Below are 6,357 nucleotides of genomic sequence, written 5' to 3'. Positions count from 1 at the left end.
TTTGGCTGAAATATGTAATTAGTAAACACTGGTGGGGAGCAATCATATTTCTAAATTTGTAAGCATAAACAGTGCATGATGCACCAACTCTTTGGTCCTGTTACTGATGTGTGTTTTTTGTGGGAAAGGCAGAGAAGGGGCTCAACCCCCGGAGCTGGACAGGTTTGGTAGCTACAGACAACAGCAACTGAGGTGGGAACCAAGCACCAAGGAGACTAGGAGGCACATGGAGGAAAGGAACAGAGGCACTTTCTCATCATAGCACTGATCAAGGCTTTAGAACCATTTTAAATAAATAAATAAATAAAATAAAATAAATCTCTTTCACAGAGATGCATGAATACACAAAGCAACATGGAGCTTAATCCAAAAATCACCAAAGGCAAAGGAAGATTCAGGAAGGAAAAGTCATGGATGTTCTGGATTGAGTTCTGCAGGGAGGACAGTCAAAACACAGATCCCTGCAACACACAGACTACTTTAAAACTAGTTTGCTGACTGAAAGAGAAATCAGACTGATTGTGTACAAGCACATACATATCACACAGAAACTGATCAGGAAAGAAGTCACCTTAAAGTGCATTTATAAAACCTAACGCTTTTATAGTGCCTTCAAAATTATAATGTTGCTACTAATGATTTTTGTTAGTATTCAATGCATACTGTCCATCCAAGAAGGTATGCAAGCCATATGCCTTTCCTTGTCCCTGCTATGGACAAAAGACCAACGCTCAGAGGGTTTCATTTGGACCCCTAACCCAACCTGCACAAGCAATTCAGATGGAAAATCTGGAACGAGAACCCACTGACTTGCTCCCTCTCCATCAGCCACCAGAAGGAGCACACAGGCTGCTGAGTGTCACCTGTGTGTGTCCTCCCATTTTGCTACTCTTGCTGGACTGGGGCAGCTGGGCTGCCATGCCACTCTGGACCCCAGTTATTCACCTACTGACTTCCCATTTTCCCCTGAGGATTCATCTCACACAGCACTGCTCCCCTGCTGCTGGGCCACAAAGTTTCTTTGAGATTGGGCACATCCCTCCAGTGATGCCTGTTCGGAGTTACCCACTGATGAGTAATAGCATGTAAAAGTCACTTACATTCATATTCATAGTGCCTGCTACTTAAAATGTTAACGATGAGGAAACCAGCCCTACAGGAATGAGGATGGGGGCAAACTTTTATTGGCCCCACATGAGCTTTTATCTGTTTTAAATGTTACATTGTCCCAGGGAAAGAAGTGCCATTGTTAACAGCATTGGAGGCAGTCAGCTGCACTCAATTTAAAATTAAAAGGGGAAGAAAAAATAAATTAAAAGGGAAAAAAAAAAGGGTCTGCCTGACACACTTGTAGTATGGCAGGCTATGGTAACTTGCCCCAGAAACTTTTTATTGAATCCAGCCTTTCACTACAAAAGAATTCATTAACCGCTTCACGATGCAAAGTCTGCTGAAGACATTATCGTCACTGGCCAGCGCGGGGCTGTTCCCATACACTGTGAGTACTGCTTCCACTGATCACTGCTGAGTCCAAGGTCACATCTACGAGTCACTGTTATCCAGTCCTGTGCACCAATAGGATGTCTGTGCTTCCAACTAGAGACAGCACCACATCTCTGCCCACTGTAGCCCTGCTCAAGTCAGGTCTGGCAGAGCTCAGCTCAGGAAAAGGCATAGTCTGGGAGCATCAAGTGCGAAGTTGGTGTTTAAATCAGCTGGTATTTAAATTAGTTGGTGTTTAAATCTTGTGGGCTGAACTTCCTGCCCTCTCTGCACAAGGATTACCCGTGGTACAAGAGACCTTTCTCCTGCCTTCCCCAGCACATCACCTGTACCACACACGTGTTGCACGAATGGAACAAAAACCACCATGCCACCCACCAGCTCAATTCCGTACAGCTGGGTACACCCACCCTTGGGGCAGTGCAGGATCTACTCTAATGAAGTTGTCCCAGTGTAGACAGAACCATATGTCTTCTGCACAATAATGCTACATGAATGTAGTCTCTGTTACTGGGGGAAGCCTATCTTTGAAAAGGTTCTTTTATGGGCCTTAAAAAGGCTGGGGCAAGAGAAGCCAGCATGACTCTGGAAACTACTAGAATCTTTACATCAGTTTAAGATTTCCATTCACTATCACCCAGTTTGCACTTCAGTGGTTCATGTGGTGCTGAAAGAGATGCACTAGTGGATATTTGTTATAGTTATGAACCAGGTGGCCCTAACTGCCCCAATTACACTCGCTGCCTTCCATTCATCATGCCGCCTTAATGAACAGAGAGGCTGGTGGATGTCAAACAACCAGCCAGATGAAACAAAAGAGAAGCCAGGCACAGTGTCACCCGGCCTTAACCAGCCCACCAGTACCTCTCACGTGGCTGAATCCATTCAGCTTCCCTGCAAATCCCAGTGTGAATGAACCACAGCCACTGCAGAGCAAACAGATAAGAGTCCAGAGGAAGTGATCAATATATTTAGATAAGGTGCAACAAGAATATGTAGCAACCTGCCCCTTTTTCCATGCTTGGATAAAGAGGAGAGGAAAATAAAAATCCCTGTATTGGCTGCTTCAGGCTGAGTGATTCTTTGACACTATGGTTAATCGACACCACCGTAACCATGGAGTTCGCCTAAGTTCAGGATAACACAGTGGCTTTATTAAGAAACTCAAGTACAGAAATACAGTTGGAAAGTCCTAGTTCTTCTCGGCAAATGAATCTTTTGAACTCAGCTCAGCCACCTGCACCTTCATGTTCACTGTTTTTACAGAGTAGATGTTGGAAGTGTAAAAATAATTCAAAGTATGTTAGTCATGCTTGAAATGGTCAAATGAAGATTAGAGGAAAAGAATGTGAGCTTAAAAGAATGTGAAGGGACATGAAAAGCTATGTAAATATTTATCTGTAATTTTATAGCAGTATGCTATATATTGTACTTTTCTGCTCACACACTGATTCCAGTGCTCATCAATTGGAATTTCTTCTGAAAAGGACCTTTATGGGATTGAGAAAAGAAAAACTAGGACAGCATTGAATATGAACTAGCTTTTTAGACAAGAGCCACTTACGTGACCAAGACTGTGCTCAATTGCCTTTGCTGTTTTCTTGCAGAGAAGCAGCTGAGCAGTTTTAAATAATGGAAGAAAAGAGTCTGTTTATAGAAGAAGTTGGAAATGAGACTCTACCTGCAGTGGCTGTCTTTTTCTGGGTTCACTTTAGTTTGAGTTTATTACAAAGCTAAGTTCTCAAGCTGAAAATAATGTTTCTCAAGCTGAGAGTTAGTCTTTGCTAACTAGGGTATAGTTCAGCAAAGAGGGTAATAGTTCATCTTTTTCTTCTCTAAATGACATATATATAAATACACATGTAGGGACACACAGGACAGAAAGAGCAAGTCTGTCTGAATAAAATCCCCTCTATCTTTAGCTGAAAATTTTTCTGCTGTGTCAAATTCATAATAGACTGCAAAACCAAACTCTAGAGAAGAGTATTTTGAGACCTGGTTAGTTTTCAGGGGACTTTTTCCTTATAGATAAAATAAAGACTATGAGTTTACCTGTGTCTTGTGTAAGAATCTCTTACTTTTCTGTGACTATATGTTTGTAACACAAAGTGTTTGGCATAGGAAATTCACCAATTACACAGACTGTTGTTAATCAAATTTTAAAGAAAAACTTACCAAATTGCTTATGGGAAAAAACTCCCATCCCATTAACATTGTGTAGCATCCATGTTTGTTCAAATGTATTTTTTGCAAGCACACACTGTATTACCCACCAGAAAAAAGACTCAACCAAGCTGCATCCCAACACTGAAGCACAAGGCATGTACATGGCTCTCTCCTTCTGCTCTGTTCCTTTAAAAACAATTTCTCCTCAGTTTACTCAGGTACTTTATTTATAGCCTGGCCCAAACTTTCGGCTGTGGTTTTAGCTTCAGTTTTCATCCACTGAGTCCAGTAGATTTCCAGTGCTGTTTTGGCCTGTGAGGTGTCCATCGTCCATCCCTCATGCAGGATTACCTCTTGGCAGCTGGCAACAAGGAACCCTTCAATGCCAACAGCATACAGGCAGGTCCACAAGTGATTCATAAGTTTAGCTGTTGTCTGAGGCACGCCAGCCCCAAATTTAGGCAACCCCTCTCAGTCACCGTGAGCATTGATGTAATATTTTTTTAGGTCTCTAGGTGTTGGCTGCCTATCTGGCTTTGCTCTGGCTTGATCTGGTATGCATCTACACAGATCACTGTCAAGATCAGGCCTCACACAAAAAAGACTTGTGTAATCCTTATGCTACTACTCCCAAGAATCAAGGTCTGTTCTCTCCCTTAATCACTACAAGGAGTAAAGCATGACCTGCAAGTCTACTCTATAAAAGAGCATCTATTTTCAAGTGCATCTCTCCCCTATTGAAGAAGACTTCCATTTTGTTTTAAGTATTTAAAATAAGTCCTTGGAAGATGATGAATCCCACATCTTATGTCTGGACCAGCATGAGCCTGCAGAGTCAATCTGCAATGGTGTCTAATACAGTTATTGCATGCAAAATGAAACAGTATCGAGAGGAGATTACATAGATGTGGGCTTACTACATAATTCAGGACCATGGGAAGATTCCTCAGGGATGGTCACTGCAGCCCTCAACAATTTCTTTGGGAAGACCAGACCAATGCATGTTGCTTATGTTTCCAGATTGCAGGATGCAACATTCACAGTAATTATAACCCTAGCATTTGGATTTGTATCAGAAAAAAGCAGCTCGTTGCCAAGTGCAATTGTAAATACCACTTATATTTTTGCAAAGCGTAAGCCAACAGATAGATCCCTACAATCCAGAAAATGCTGAGCTAAAATGTTCCTGATTTGCCTGCTAGAGCCAGGGATGCTGTAATAACCACGATGTAAAACTGCAATCACACACTTTTCCCCCCTGAACACTTACTTTAATGAATCCTAAATTATCTGCAGGCATAGTAATGATACCAATTATCTTTTTGATCACCTAAAACAGGCACATTATCACCTGTCTGATCTAACAGTGTGCACAGGGCTGGGGTTTTTTCCCCAGCTCAAAAATAAAGTCTAGCAGAAAGTACTGCAGAATGACCAACAGCTGTGACAGTGTCTAGTTAGCAAAAACTAACTCTCAGCTTGAGAAGCACTATTTTCAGCTTGAGAAGCACTATTTCCAGTCAGGTGGGGATTTGTGGGGCAATTCCCACACTGACTGAGACACCGGCTCCTTTGAAAGGAAGAAGTAGCATCACACTAGTGAGACATCAGAGGCATGTGAGAGAGAAGGTCTTGTAGGAAGGACGAAGTCATCCACTAGCCCTTCTGCCTCCAAGCCATCTGAAATCCTGAGAACATCCCCCAACACCTGTTTCATACGACAAAGACTTGAGAAAAAAAAGAGAAAAGCACAAGGAACAACCTTAGCTGCATCTTGAGAGAGGCAGAGGGGGATATCATATGCAGAGACCCTGAGAGCAGCTTGCCCTGTGCAGATGCAAAACGCCCCTCTGCCCTGCCCATGCTGGGAAGTCATTTCCAGGGGGCTGCCCAGGTGGTTAAGTGCTACTACCTGCAGATAAAGAACCCCATGCTGAAGTGTATCTTAACTGCACAGCCCAAATGCTCTACAGCTGTTCAGCTTGGATGGATTCAGTGGTTCAGTTAATGCAGGCTCAGGCTAGTCTGAGCCTGTTAAGTGCTCAATTAAGCCTGATCCACTGCACCTCTTTATTTTCTGCATAACTGGATTTTGTTTTTTCCATGACACAAGCATTTCCCTAACCTTTTGGAAAAGGCATTTAACTGAAAAGCACGGAGTAGTAGGAAGTTGTTTGCTCTTGGTATGCTGTGACGGAAATAAAGTCAACCTGATAGATTAGTACTGAGGAAGTGGAAGTTACTTTTCCCAAGATGTCACACTTGTGTTTCAGAAATGATTGATCTTGAGCATCAAATAAAGCACCAGCAAACCCACCAAAATATACATCATGTATAGCAAAACAAATGCCATAAAGAAATGTGCTATAAGCTCTTGCTGAGCCCTGCAAAGCCCAATAAATATTTGCTTGTCACAGTGCAGAGCAGTGATTACAGCATGCAAAGGAAATTATGTCTCCACCACAAGAACGTGTGTTTGGACTTAAAACTAGGTAAATGGATCAGATTTTCATCTGGTGTAAGTCAGAAAGCTACAGAGATTTCAGTCAGGTTTTAGATGATTATTCCTAATGAGCTCTTGTTCCACGATGTCTGCAGAGACGCTTGGTTTACAAGGCCACGGCTTTGAAAATTCATAATCTTCCTTTTAGGCTTCTCCATCAGGAATTCCCTCCACAGATTTGTTGT

At 42.4% G+C, this 6,357-nt stretch overlaps 1 protein-coding gene across 1 annotated transcript in view; it reads right to left on the bottom strand.

Moving 5' to 3' along the window:
• The window catches only part of BCL2 (BCL2, apoptosis regulator), a 98,466-nt gene that overhangs the window by 27,600 nt on the left and 64,509 nt on the right, over positions 1 to 6,357 (bottom strand). The window lies entirely within an intron of this gene.

Source organism: Corvus brachyrhynchos, unplaced genomic scaffold (genome assembly GCF_000691975.1).
Source record: "Corvus brachyrhynchos isolate BGI_N302 unplaced genomic scaffold, ASM69197v1 scaffold237, whole genome shotgun sequence".
Classification (NCBI taxonomy): Eukaryota; Metazoa; Chordata; class Aves; order Passeriformes; family Corvidae; genus Corvus; species Corvus brachyrhynchos.
This window is presented reverse-complemented; position numbering and strand designations above follow the sequence as displayed.